Below are 15282 nucleotides of genomic sequence, written 5' to 3'. Positions count from 1 at the left end.
TGACATAATTGTTCTCCTAGAAAGAGACAGAAAATGATATAATAATGTATGGAAGATATGTTCAGGAGTGGGATTCGAGTAGGGAAAAATTATGACATTTCAGAAAAACAAGATGGCGGCCGATCTGACTTTTGTAACTTTTTTGTTTTCTAACCGATTTTGTTACAACTTGCAACAATTGAAGATATTGGTAAACGATTTTTAGAAAATGTAAAAAAAATTGGAAAAACAAGATGGCGGCCGAGATATTCAAAAAATTTCCTCCTGTAAAATTTTGTATGAAACTTTTTTTTTTCACTTATGGTTTCATATAGAAGACAAAGATTCCTTTAGGGCAACACATGAAGGGAGCTGATGATTGAGGATTTCGGAGACGGGTGAAGGGCACGCTCGAGGTATTAAAGATAGGTGGGAGGTGCTCGACCAAATGTCATTCGAAACCTCGTCCAATTGCCAAAAATTTGAATTTTTTTTTAAAATTCCGAAAAAAAGATGGCCGCCATACAAATTTCATCCGCGTCCATCTCGGAGGGTATGAAAGATGGAAGAGTGGTTTCTTGGCAAGAGATGATCAGGATCCGAAGGTCTACTCGATGGATTGAAAAAAAATTCAAAATGGCGGAATTTATTTTTTCATACAAAATTTTTTATTATTCAAAATGGCGATTATAGACCTCGAGAGCTGCTTTAGCAGCTCGAGCAGCGAGCAAAATACTAGTTATTATTATTATACTATATATAGCTCAATTACCACTGACTGACTGACTCATTGACATAATTGTTCTCCTAGAAAGAGATAGAAAATGATATAATAATGTATGGGAGATATGTTCAGAAGTGGGATTCGAGTAGGGAAAAATTATGACATTTCAGAAAAACAAGATGGCGGCCGACCTGACTTTTGTATCTTTTTTGTTTTCCAACCGATTTTGTTTAAACTTGCAGTTATTTTAGACATTAGCAAACGATTTTTAGAAAAAGTGTAAAAAATTGGAAAAAACAAGATGGCGGCCGAGATTTTCAAAAAATTTCCTCCTGTAAAATTTTGTATGAAACTTTTTTTTTTCACTAATACTTTCGTATAGAAGACAAAGATTCCTTTAGGGCAACACATGGAGGGAGCTGATGATTGAGGATTTCGGAGACGGGTGAAGGGCACGCTCAAGGTATTGAAGATAGGTGGGAGGTGCTCGACCAAATGTCATTCGAAACCTCATCCAATTGCCAAAAATTTGATTTTTTTTTTTTAAATTCCGAAAAAAAGATGGCCGCGATACAAATTTCATCCGCGTCCATCTCGGAGGGTATGAAAGATGGAAGAGTGGTTTCTTGGCAAGAGATGATCAGGGTCCAAAGGTCTACTCGATGGATGGAAAAAAAATTCAAAATGGCGGAATTTATTTTTTCATACAAAATTTAAAACTTTTTTTATTTATTCAAAATGGCGATTATAGACCTCGAGAGCTGCTTTAGCAGCTCGAGCAGCGAGCAAAATACTAGTTATACTATATATAGCTCAATTACCACTCACTCACTCACTGATTGACATAATTGTTCTCCTAGAAAGAGACAGAAAATGATATAATAATGTATGGGAGATATGTTCAGAAGTGGGATTCGAGTAGGGAAAAATTATGACATTTCAGAAAAACAAGATGGCGGCCGACGTGACTTTTGTAACTTTTTTGTTTTCCAACCGATTTTGTTTAAACTTGCAGCTCTTGTAGATGTTAGTAAACGATTTTTAGAAAATGTAAAAAAAATTGGAAAAACAAGATGGCGGCCGACCTGACTTTTGTAACTTTTTTGTTTTCCAACCGATTTTGTTACAACTTGCAACTATTGAAGATATTAGTAAACAATTTTTAGAAAAAGTGTAAAAAATTGGAAAAACAAGATGGCGGCCGAGATTTTCAAAAAATTTCCTCCTGTAAAATTTTGTATGAAACTTTTTTTTTTCACTAATACTTTCGTACAGAAGACAAAGATTCCTTTAGGGCAACACATGGAGGGAGCTGATGATTGAGGATTTCGGAGACGGGTGAAGGGCACGCTCAAGGTATTGAAGATAGGTGGGAGGTGCTCGACCAAATGTCATTCGAAACCTCATCCAATTGCCAAAAATTTGATTTTTTTTTTTAAATTCCGAAAAAAAGATGGCCGCCATACAAATTTCATCGGCGTCCATCTCGGAGGGTACGAAAGATGGAAGAATGGTTTCTTGGCAAGAGATGATCAGGATCCGAAGGTCTATTTGATGACTTGAAAAAAATTCAAAATGGCGGAATTTATTTTTTTCATACAAAAAATTTTATTATTCAAAATGGCCATTATAGACCTCGAGAGCTGCTTTAGCAGCTCGAGCAGCGAGCAAAATACTAGTATTATATTATTATTATACTATATATAGCTCAATTACCACTCACTCACTCACTCACTGACTCATTGACATAATTGTTCTCCTAGAAAGAGATAGAAAATGATATAATAATGTATGGGAGATATGTTCAGAAGTGGGATTCGAGTAGGGAAAAATTATGACATTTCAGAAAAACAAGATGGCGGCCGACCTGACTTTTGTAACTTTTTTGTTTTCCAACCGATTTTGTTTAAACTTGCAGCTCTTGTAGATGTTAGTAAACGATTTTTAGAAAATGTAAAAAAAATTGGAAAAACAAGATGGCGGCCGAGATTTTCAAAAAATTTCCTCCTGTAAAATTTTGTATGAAACTTTTTTTTTTCAATCACGGTTTCATATAGAAAACAAAGATTCCTTTAGGGCAACATATGGAGAGAGCTGATGATTGAGGATTTCGGAGACGGGTGAAGGGCACGCTCAAGGTATTGAAGATAGGTGGGAGGTGCTCGACCAAATGTCATTCGAAACCTCATCCAATTGCCAAAAATTTAAAAAAAATTCAAAATTCCGAAAAAAAGATGGCCGCCATACAAATTTCATCCGCGTCCATCTCGGAGGGTATGAAAGATGGAAGAGTGGTTTCTTGGCAAGAGATTATCAGGATCCGAAGGTCTACTCGATGGGTGGAAAAAAAATTCAAAATGGCGGAATTTATTTTTTCATACAAAATTTAAGACTTTTTTAAATTGTTCAAAATGGCGATTATAGACCTCGAGAGCTGCTTTAGCAGCTCGAGCAGCGAGCAAAATACTAGTTATACTATATATAGCTCAATTACCACTCACTCACTGATTGACATAATTGTTCTCCTAGAAAGAGACAGAAAATGATATAATAATGTATGGGAGATATGTTCAGAAGTGGGATTCGAGTAGGGAAAAATTATGACATTTCAGAAAAACAAGATGGCGGCCGACCTGACTTTTGTAACTTTTTTGTTTTCCAACCGATTTTGTTACAACTTGCAACAATTGAAGATATTAGTAAACAATTTTTAGAAAATGTGAAAAAAATTGGAAAAACAAGATGGCGGCCGAGATTTTCAAAAAATTTCCTCCTGTAAAATTTTGTATGAAACTTTTTTTTTTCACTTGTGGTTTCATATAGAAGACAATGATTCCTTAAGGGCAACATATGGAGGGAGCTGATGATTGAGGATTTCGGAGGCGGGTGAAGGGCACGCTCAAGGTATTGAAGATAGGTGGGAGGTGCTCGACCAAATGTCATTCGAAACGTCATCCAATTGCCAAAAATTTGAAAAAAAAATTCAAAATTCCGAAAAAAAGATGGCCGCCATACAAATTTCATCGGCGTCCATCTCGGAGGGTATGAAAGATGGAAAAGTGGTTTCTTGGCAAGAGATGATCAGGATCCGAAGGTCTATTTGATGACTTGAAAAAAAATTCAAAATGGCGGAATTTATTTTTTCCGCGGACTCACTCATTGACATAATTGTTCTCCTAGAAAGAGACGGAAAATGATATAATAATGTATGGGAGATATGTTCAGAAGTGGGATTCGAGTAGGGAAAAATTATGACATTTCAGAAAAACAAGATGGCGGCCGACCTGACTTTTGTAACTTTTTTGTTTTCCAACCGATTTTGTTACAACTTGCAACAATTGAAGATATTAGCAAACGATTTTTAGAAAAAGTGTAAAAATTTAAAAAACAAGATGGCGGCCGAGATTTTCAAAAAATTTCCTCCTGTAAAATTTTGTATGAAACTTTTTTTTTTCACTAATACCTTCGTACAGAAGACAAAGATTCCTTTAGGGCAACATATGGAGGGAGCTGATGATTGAGGATTTCGGAGACGGGTGAAGGGCACGCTCAAGGTATTGAAGATAGGTGGGAGGTGTTCGAGCAAATGTAATTCGAAACCTCATCCACTTGCCAAAAATTTGGAGAAAAATTCAAAATTCCGAAAAAAAGATGGCCGCCATACAAATTTTATGGAGAGAGCTCCATTTTGGAGGGTATGAAAGATGGAAGAGTGGTTTCTTGGCAAAAGATGATCAGGATTCGCAAGTTTACTCAATGGATGAAAAAAAATTCAAAATGGCGGAATTTAATTTTCCATAGAAGATATATGGCGAATATTGAAGAGGCTTTGATGCGGTTCTCTGGAGAACTCACAAATAGAAACCGGCCAAGTGCGAGTCAGACTCGCGCACTGAGGGTTCCGTATTACAATCGTATTATATCGACATTTTGCATGATAAATTAAAAACTATTATACCTAAAAATAAATAAAGATCTGTTTTAGAATGTACAAGTGAAGCCTTTTCATATGATACCCCACTTGATGTGACCACAAATTCACGGTTTTCAGATTTTTCCCCCAAAACCAGGTAGGTATAAGACCCACCTAACTGCCAAATTTCATGATTCTAGGTCAATGGGAAGGACTCTATAGATTTCTTGACAGACTAACAGACAGACAACAAAGTGATCCTATAAGGTAATAAAATTATCCTCAACTTATAGGAACTGACTTTATTCCATTTAGACAACACTTAATAAACTTCAATCTTAGTTCTAAACTATTAACTTCTTCAAGACATAATTATGCTTCAAATCAATAGCTCCCGCTCTTATGGCCGCCATTTTTACCTCTCCTCATAATTCTTTTTTTAAATTCAACTGTAGGCAAAGCAATGTCGCTAACATAAGGGTTCCATTTTTCCTTTTGAGGTACGGAACCCTAAAAATATGGAAAGACAGGGTGTTCAGGGTTTTCCAGGATGCTGATTTTGATAGTGCCATTTATTTTCAAATCCAAGATGTCGGACATGGACTTTCTACAAAAAATAGTCATGGGTGTCGTTTTCAGGGTTTTTGGGGATGCTGAATTTGAAGATGACCTTTATTTTCAAATCCACGATGGCGGACATAGATTTTTTACAAAAAATAGACATGAGTGTCGTTTTCAGGGTTTTCCAAGATGCTAAATTTAATGATAATATTTATTTTCAAATCCAAGATAGCGAACATAGGTTTTTTAGAACAATATGGAGAGAGCTGATGATTGAGGATTTTGGAGACGGGTGAAGAGCACGCTTAAGTTAGGTATTGAAGATAGGTGGGGGGTGCTTGTGCAAATGTCACTCGAAACGTCATCAGATTGGCAGTGAGCTGAAAAAAATCAAAATATCGAAAAAAGATGGCCGCTATACAAATTTCAACGGAGTCCATCTCGGAGGGTATAAAAGATTTTTTTAAATATGTTGTGACATTTTATTGATTGCAAGCTATATAAGACTAATAGTAAATTTAATTTTTTAATAATGGTATTGATTCTGAGCACAACGTAATTTTAGAGTATTCGCATCCTCTTCTTACTAATGTATTCAATTCAATTCCCAATTATTGGCTTTTAGGTGTGCCAGCCTTACTAATGTAATATGACAAGGACAGAAGCAGTTTGACAGTTTTTTTTTTAGATGTTAAAACCCGTGATTTTAGCGCACAGTTACGAGCCTATTGCTTAAATTTGTAGCGTGCACTATAACTTAGAGTCTTTAAATGTAAAGTTCATGTTCTATCCCTTTTTAGCATTGTTAAAAAGAAAAGGATGCAGAGCGTTGTGTCCCGGTCAGTAAGTTAGTTTGGTTTAACAGTTAGGCTTTTGTCGACTGCACCGCCGCCCGCCGTCATGGAAAAACCGGCCAAGTGCGAGTCGGACTCACGCACTAAGAGTTCCGTACTACAATCGTATTTTATCGACATTTTGCACGATAAATCAAAAACTATTATGCCTAAAAATAAATAAAAATCTGATTTAAAATGTACAAGTAAAGCCCTTTCATATGATACCCCACTTGGTATAGTATCTTACTTTGAAAGTTGAAAATAGCAATATTTGTTCATGACCACAATTTAATTTTTTTTGTGTGTTATAACCACAAATTCACGTTTTTTAGATTTTTTCCCAAATGTCTGCTATAAGACCTACCTACTTGCCAAATTTCATAATTGTAGGTCAACAGGAAGTACCCCGTAGTTTTCTTGACAGACCGACTGACAAACAGACAGGCAACAAAGTGATCCTATAAGAGTTCCGTTTTTTCTTTTGAGATACGGAACCCTAAAAATGAGATTATTTTGGACGAAGTTCGGAATGACGTGTGTCCACCGCGACCGAACACAATTTACATCAAAAACTTCGTGCTCGCTTCGCTTGCGCTTTTGTTCTGTATTAGTTAATGCCTGCCCACAACTTTGTCCGCATAAATTAAGATTTTAAGAAGTCTCGTAGGAACTATTTGATTTTCCGGGATAAAAAGCCTAGGTATGTCTGTTTCCGGGATGCAAGCTATTCCTTAAGCTATATATAGGTCGTGAAAAGATCAATAGATAAATATACAAACACACTTTCGCGTTTATAATATTAATACCTACAGATTTATAATAGTACTAGCTTATGTCCGCGACTTCGTCCGCGTGGAGTAAACAAAATTTAAACTCATCTTTTACACCCTTAGGGTTGATCTTTAACAATGAGATTTTAACATAATATGAGCTTAATAAAATATGGCATTAAAAATGCAACCCCTATAAGGGTGAAATAGGGATTTGAAGTTTGTATGAAAGTCTGTCAGTTTTGAAGTAAGAAAAATTTAGCCCATAAGTAGAAAATTAAGGGGTTTGAAATTTGTATGAAAGTCTGTCAGTTTTAAAATTTAAATCAAGATATTGAGTATGTAAATGTAAGTAGGTATATATTATAGAAAACAGATGACGTAGGCATCCGCTTAAGAATAATTTTGGAAAACTAAACCCCTCAGGGGTTAAAACAGTGTCAATTTTCAAACCCCTATTTTAACCCCTGAGGGGTTTAGTTTTCCAAAATCCTTTCTAAGCGGATGCCTACGTCATCTGTTTTCTATAATATATACTTACATTTATATACTCGATCTCTTGATTCAAATTTTAAAACTGACTGACTTTCATACAAATTTCAAACCCCTTAATTTTCTACTTAGGGGCTTAATTTTACAAAAACCATGATACACGTTTTCTATGTTTATAACAATTTGTGTAAATACAAAATTTCACGATTCTTACTTCAAAACTAACTGACTTGCATACAAACTTCAAACCCCTATTTCACCCCTTTAGGGGTTGAATTTTCAAAAATAATTTCTTAGCGGATGTCTACGTCATAATAGCTATCTGCATGCCAAATTTCAGCCCGATCCGTCCAGTAGTTTGAGCTGTGCGTTGATAGATCAGTCAGTCAGTTAGTCAGTCAGTCACCTTTTCCTTTTATATATATAGATTACATTTATATACTCGATATCTTGATTCAAATTTTAAAACTGACAGACTTTCATACAATTTTCAAACCCCTTTATTTTCTACTTAGGGGCCAAATTTTTCAAAAACCATGATACACGTTTTCTGTGTTTATAACAATTTGTGTAAATACAAAATTTCACGATTCTTACTTCAAAACTAACTGACTTGCATACAAACTTCAAACCCCTATTTCACCCCTTTAGGGGTTGAATTTTCAAATTCCTTTCTTAGCGGATGTCTACGTCATAATAGCTATCTGCATGCCAAATTTCAGCCCGATGCGTCCAGTAGTTTGAGCTGTGCGTTGATAGATAAGTCAGTCAGTCAGACAGTCAGTCAGTCACCTTTTCTTTTTATATATATAGATTTCATTTATATACTCGATATCATGATTCAAATTTTAAAACTGACAGACTTTTATACAAATTTTAAACCCCTTAATTTTCTACTTAGGGGCTAAATTTTTCAAAAACCATGATACACGTTTTCTATGTTTATAACAATTTGTGTAAATACAAAATTTCACGATCCTTACTTCAAAACTAACTGACTTGCATACAAACTTCAAACCCCTATTTCACCCCCTTAGGGGTTGAATTTTCAAAAATCCTTTCTTAGCGGATGCCTACGTCATAATAGCTATCTGCATGCCAAATTTCAGCCCGATCCGTCCAGTAGTTTGAGCTGTGCGTTGATAGATCAGTCAGTCAGTCAGTCAGTCAGTCACCTTTACCTTTTTTTATATATATAGATTACATTTATTTACTCGATATCTTGATTCAAATTTTAAAACTGACAAACTTTTATACAAATTTTAAACCCCTTTTAATTTTCTACTTAGGGGCTAAATTTTTCAAAAACCATGATACACGTTTTCTATGTTTATAACAATTTGTGTAAATACAAAATTTCACGATCCTTGCTTCAAAACTAACTGACTTGCATACAAACTTCAAACCCCTATTTCACCCCCTTAGGGGTTGAATTTTCAAAAATCCTTTCTTAGCGGATGCCTACGTCATAATAGCTATCTGCATGCCAAATTTCAGCCCGATCCGTCCAGTAGTTTGAGCTGTGCGTTGATAGATCAGTCAGTCAGTCAGTCAGTCAGTCAGTCAGTCAGTCAGTCACCTTTACCTTTTATATATATAGTATAAAATATAAAAGAGTACATTAATTAAATATCACTTGCTTTAACAGTGATGGAAAACATCGTGTGGAAACCTGCATGCTTGAGAGTTCTCCAAAATGTTCTCGAAGGTGTGTGAAGTCTACCAATCCGCATTTGGCCAGCATGGTAGACTATGGCCAAAACTCTTCTCACACTCAAGAGACCCGTATTCTATAGTGAGCCAACGACATATTGACCATAATAGTATACCTTTGACTCCTTTAAGAACAATATGGAGAACTCTCAGGCATGCAGATTTCCTCATGTTTCCTTTACCGCTAAAGCAAGTATAATTAATTGTTTGAAACGCACATAACTCTTAGAGATGCGTACCTAGGATTGAACCCTCAACCTTCAATTTTATTCAGAGGTGGACATCCTAACCACTAGGCTCTTCGGGGGACTTCTTCTAAAATGATTTCCCAAAGTAATGTCCAAAAGTCTAATCATTTTCTGATTTATTTGACTTAGCTTTAGAAATTACTTTGGAATTTAAGTTATTTAGGCAAATAAAACAACAGTTGAGCATTTAGATGATTTTTTATGTTTTCTTTTATTAAAATAGATTAGATTCTGATATTTTAATTATATCACCATCTGCTTCATATAAATCTAATCTGGCACCGTTCATTATTTTATTTGTCTCTGCACAGGGTCCAACAGCTCGAATTCACACCATATCCCAATCCATATCTTTGTCAGGATAAAGAAATGAATACAGCACTGTATCACCTTTGCCTGAAAAAAATTTATGATAACTGAGTAACTGACCACTGACTGTGGTGCTTAATCTATACTACTACCAGCTTCTGTTTAGGTATGACGTTGTCTACAAGAACTTTAGAATCAGTGTATATGGTATCTTTGTTCCTAATTTAACTAATCCAAATTGTTACTTTAATTTGTGGTACGAAGGAGTAAGAAACATCCAAACTTTCATATAAATAATGAAGAGCAACGTTTTATGCAGCTCTAGCTATTGGATCAAAGGTCAGATACATAAGGAAACATACTCGAGAAATCACTTGTAGTGTGGAGGTACTTACTATGAAGTAATAACCACCAGTAGCAATGGACTCAATTTGTATAACAGGTACTTTATGAAACGCTGTTAAAACTCCTCTAACTTTTCGGAGTTTAATACCTTTGTAACAACTAAATATCACTTGCTTAGCTGTGAAAAAAAAGATAGTGAGGAAACCCGCATGAGAGCCTTTACTTATATTGAATAATAACGTTTGTTTACTTACGAGTTCTAACTTTTACCACACCTCGTTGCACAACAACTTCTCGAAGCAGCCACAGTCCGTCAATAAGGGTCCAAATACTTAGGCAAATCAGTGCCCATGCATTTGCGTATAAGTTCAGTAAGAAAAACTAAAGTCTCCGGAGTCCAAAGAGCAAGCAAAGTTGCAGAATTAATCACAAAAAGAAACGGGTAAACTGAAGAAAACCAACAAAAAATTGTACTCTGTGGTCAGTACTTAGCATCTAACAGATGTCAGTGCAACCATAGAGAAATACTTACATTTAAAATACATTTTTTAAATACTCTGCGATTTACTAAATCATTATATCCTTTTTACACGAAAATATCCTATTTTTGGGCCAACTTTAGATCGGTATACCAGAAATGTATGAAAAACGTGTTTTGTCGTACGTACATAGAGTACAACGTAGATAGAGTAATAAAGGTACATAGATTGAAGTACTGTGTAATCGCGTATGAGATAGCGATAGAACGATGAATAACAAGACAATTAGGTATTACCATTGTTTAGTAGTCAATATAATAACCAATCAACAATATTTAAACGTTTTTTATGTGAAAACAAGTAAATAACTAATGACAACAATAATACAATTACGCCACGAATTCTCAAAGTTTGTTTTGCAACTAAAGTTGCATTCCTTGTATGTATTCTTGAAAAAAAGGATACACGATAAAGGACAAAAAATAGGTTAGCTGCGTCTCTGTTTATCACATTAGTAACTCTATCTGCACTCTCTTTTTAGTGTGAATGAGAAAGCAAACGTTCCTGCATCTACCTTTATTACTCTATCTACGTTTTTAGGGTTCCGTAGTAAACAAGGAACCCTTATAATTTCGCCATGTCCGTCCATTTGTCTGTCTGCCCGTCCGTCCGTCCGTCCTCGGTTAATCTCAGAGACTATTAGTGCCAGAAATCAGTAATTTGGCGTGGGTATAAATATTAATCACGCCGACAAAGTGGTGAAATAAAATTTTGATAAATATTTTTTTTAGGGTAGCTCATTTAAAAATTAAAAATACGGTTAAAATTGCAAATGTCATGATCTGCATCAAACGGCCAATTTTAGGAACTATTTACTATAGGAATATAAACATGATTTAAACTACACCAATCTAAAGTATGATGTAATTTTATCACATTCTGTCGAATTTATCCAACTTTAAAAAAAAGTAGAACTATCATCTTTTTTTCCGTGATCACTTCTTAATGTGACTGCATCTTATAGTTATAATTATAAGGCCACTAGGTAAAAAAATCACTCTTCAGAATTTTTCCATACACTTACAGTGCGACAAGGGTCTCTTAGCACTTGAATGCCATTAACAGGGGGGCGCTGTTGGAGAACAAATTCTTAGAACATTCAAACAAGAATAAAGGGGACACTTGACGGCAACGTTAGTTCCGATTTTCGCCACGCGCCAAGATAGCCTTGTTGCAGTGCAGTGTAGTTTGCTCTAACAAGGTATTGATGGTCTGAGTTTGTCGTACTGTATCGTAGACTGAGTAAAAAATCTAGACAAAGGAACGTTTGCTTTCTCATTCACACTAAAATGAGAGCACAGATTAAATTACTAATGTAATAAACAGAGACACAACTAACCTATTTTTTGTCCCTTATCGTGTAACCGGTTTTTTTCAAGGACTGCAACTTTAGTTGTAAAACAAACTTTGAAAATTTGTGGCGTCATTATATTTTTCATTAGTTATTTCCTTGTTTTCACATAAAAAAGTTTGATACAAAATAATATTGTTGATCGGTTAATACAAATATTAACTACTAAACAATGGTAATTGTCGTGTTATTCATCGTTAAATCATGCTGTCGCTATTTAAGATACGGTTAACTGTAAGTACTTTAATCTAGCTTTTTTACTCAATCTGCGTACTGTATCTGGAGACTCTGAAGATCATAGATTATAGATAACTAACACTATGGAGTGCATTTTTTTTTCTGGCTTTATTCATGGGCTTTACACAGATTAGATGGAGAGCATAGAGATCCATCCAAAGTGGAAAGAAAATAAAAATTGACATTTGCAAGAACCGCAGGGCGATTGTCGAAAACCTGCATCAATCATTATTACAATCTCAATTGTTCTGATTGGCTGAATTTGTGCGATTCTTGTTGCAACAATGCATTGTGGCCAATAGTGAGCGAGCATTAACCAATCAGAGATGTTTGCTATCGTGACATTGTAGCTGTCAAACAACCGCGGTAGGGCCACCGATACCTACCATTATTATTCGAAAGATAATAAAATCGTTCGATTATGAAAATAATTAGTTACTAATTTCATAATCGATTATTAGTATTTTTGTAGGAATAATTACCCTGTAGATTTCTCGACAGACCCTGTAAGTTTCGTGACAGATCAAACAGACAGACAAATAAACAGACAAATAGACAGACAATAAAGTGATCCTATATGGATTCCATTTTTCCTTTCGAGGTACGGAACCATCAAAGTCTATTAAAATAATTATCATTTCTATAAATGCGTTTGAATTATATACTATAACTAGTATTTTGCTCGCTGCTCGAGCTGCTAAAGCAGCTCTCGAGGTCTATAATCGCCATTTTGAAAAATTTTAAAAAAGTCATAAATTTTGTATGAAAAAAAAAATTCCGCCATTTTGAATTTTTTTTCAATCCATCGAGTAAACCTTCGGATCCTGATCATCTCTTGCCAAGAAACCACTCTTCCATCTTTCATACCCTCCGAGATTGACGCGGATGAAATTTGTATGGCGGCCATCTTTTTTTCGGAATTTTGAATTTTTTTCCAAATTTTTGGCAATTGGATGAGGTTTCGAATGACATTTGGTCGAGCACCTCCCACCTATCTTCGATACCTCAAGCGTGCCCTTCACCCGTCTCCGAAATCCTCAATCATCAGCTCCCTCCATATGTTGCCCTAAAGGAATCTTTGTCTTCTATATGAAACCACAAGTGAAAAAAAAAAGTTTCATACAAAATTTTACAGGAGGGAATTTTTTGAAAATCTCGGCCGCCATCTTGTTTTTCAAATTTTTTTCACTTTTTCTAAAAACCGTTTACTAATATCTTCAATTGTTGCAAGTTGTAACAAAATCGGTTGGAAAACAAAAAAGTACAAAAGTCAGGTCGGCCGCCATCTTGTTTTTCTGAAATGTCATAATTTTTCCCTAGTCGAATCCCACTTCTGAACATATCTCCCATACATTATTATATCATTTTCTATCTCTTTCTAGGAGAACAATTATGTCAATCAGTGAGTGAGTGGTAATTGAGCTATATATAGTATAATAATTGTGAACAATTTTATAATTGTTAACATAAGAAATCTAATCTCGATTTTCTAACGTAGAAAAACATGGATTTTTGATCTATAAAATCGATTTTTTCAATAACCGATCTTAGGTTCTAGATTAGGCCACTCTTTCATAATTAGTATATTATCTATGGTGTATTATTATCTATGGCTTGCCGCCAATTCCCATTTCCCCATCACTACGACGGCGTCCTTTTTGTTAAAACAAAAACGACTCTGACAGTGTTCGTGAGAAGAAAATTGAAAAACAAGAAAATGCAAGATAATAATACATTATTGAAGAAAATGAGCGTAAGTTCACCTACTGAAGCCATTGCTGCCGGTAAGTAATAGTACTTATATAAAAAAATATACTAATTGAAAATATTTTATTCAAACATTTAAAAACTTCGATTTACTTTTCGTAACCAATGATTTATATGTATATTGTTCGTAAGCGTTCTTTCTATTTTCTCTTTCAATTAACTCATAACTGCTATTGTAACTTGTTACAAAAAAGTTAGAGAACTTCCATTAACTCTAAAATAAATAATTTTTACAAGTTAACTATTTCTCATATCTTGATGGCACGAGTGTACAAAGCTGTAATTCTTAAAAAATCAAAATGGCGGATTTTATGCGTTTTAATATGTGAGCTAAATAAAAATTTTTTAAACCCCTCAAGTAGGATATCAAAATAAAAGGTTTTAAAAGGCGAGTATATAATATATATAACCTATATATGTTTGAAAACTGTTTGGAACATCAATGGTTTAGAGTGACAAATCATAAAAAATAACTACACATAATACAGCTAAATCCCTTAATAAATTTAAAATTATCATAACTATAAGTATATAATGGGACCGATTCTCTTATCCATAAATCTCTAAACTAAATTAAAATGACACATCTAAATCTATTACTATTCCTGTCATAATGTTGCTTATGGAAAAAGATAGCACTTAGGGTGAAATCTATAGAGCACACTCTAACTTTGCTTACTTAGACTTAAGGACAAATGTATATCTTTCATACAAATCTGTCTCGTTTTAACTCAAACTTAAGTCGGAGCTAAGTCAAATGTGCTCTACAGATCTCACCCTTAATGTTCCAAAGGACTTGGAGCCTTTTTTGCACCGGGTTAGCGCAGGGACTGTGAGATGTACTTATATACAATGTTTTACAATAATACAATGTGGCTAATTCCATTGTACACAATCTCTAAACTAAACTAAAATGACACGTCTAAATCTATTGCTATCCCTTTCATAATGTTGCTTGCGGAAAAGGATGGCACTAAATTTAGAACTGTAATTTAGTTTAGTTTGGAGATTGTGTACAAGAGAATCGGCCCCAATGTCACTAGAAACGAAACAAAATAACCTCACTTTACTCAAATTATCACCTGTTCCGAAGACAAGTCAGCCATCTTGTCCTTTATTAATGGTTTATAGTAGGATCCACCCTATTATAAATTATGGAACTGTTAGTGAATAGTTATAGAACATTTTAGCACTGAACGTTTATGAACAATGTTTTTGAGAACTTTGCTTATTACAAGCTATTAAAGCTTCTATAAATTTTTGTAAATACTGTTGTTTGAAGACTATTAGCCTTTTAGCTCTTTTTAAAAGTTTAACAGCCGTACTCAGAGTAACTTAATTGTTACTTAAGTTAAAACGAGTCAAAGCTATACCTCTCACATAAATCTGTCTCATTCTAACTCAAAGTAACGATAAGCCACTCTTGAGTACAGCTATTAGTTTTCGGAACTTTGAACCCTATAACAAGATTAGAGGAAGAAGTTCTCAATTCAGTTTT

The 15282-nt window shown here is 34.6% G+C and overlaps 1 long non-coding RNA gene across 1 annotated transcript; it reads right to left on the bottom strand.

The window, feature by feature from the left end:
• Window positions 1-9415: 9415 nt before the first annotated feature.
• LOC138403806 (uncharacterized) lies at window positions 9416-12648 on the bottom strand. The gene is made up of 2 exons (XR_011237967.1): window positions 10145-12648; window positions 9416-9632 (listed from the first exon to the last, which is right to left on the bottom strand). It is a non-coding gene; the product is annotated as an uncharacterized lncRNA (long non-coding RNA).
• Between the last annotated feature and the right edge of the window lie 2634 nt (window positions 12649-15282).

Source organism: Maniola hyperantus, chromosome 21, assembly GCF_902806685.2.
Source record: "Maniola hyperantus chromosome 21, iAphHyp1.2, whole genome shotgun sequence".
NCBI classification, from domain to species: Eukaryota; Metazoa; Arthropoda; class Insecta; order Lepidoptera; family Nymphalidae; genus Maniola; species Maniola hyperantus.
The sequence above is the reverse complement of the archived record's forward strand: the minus strand, read 5'-3'. Positions and strand labels throughout refer to the sequence as shown.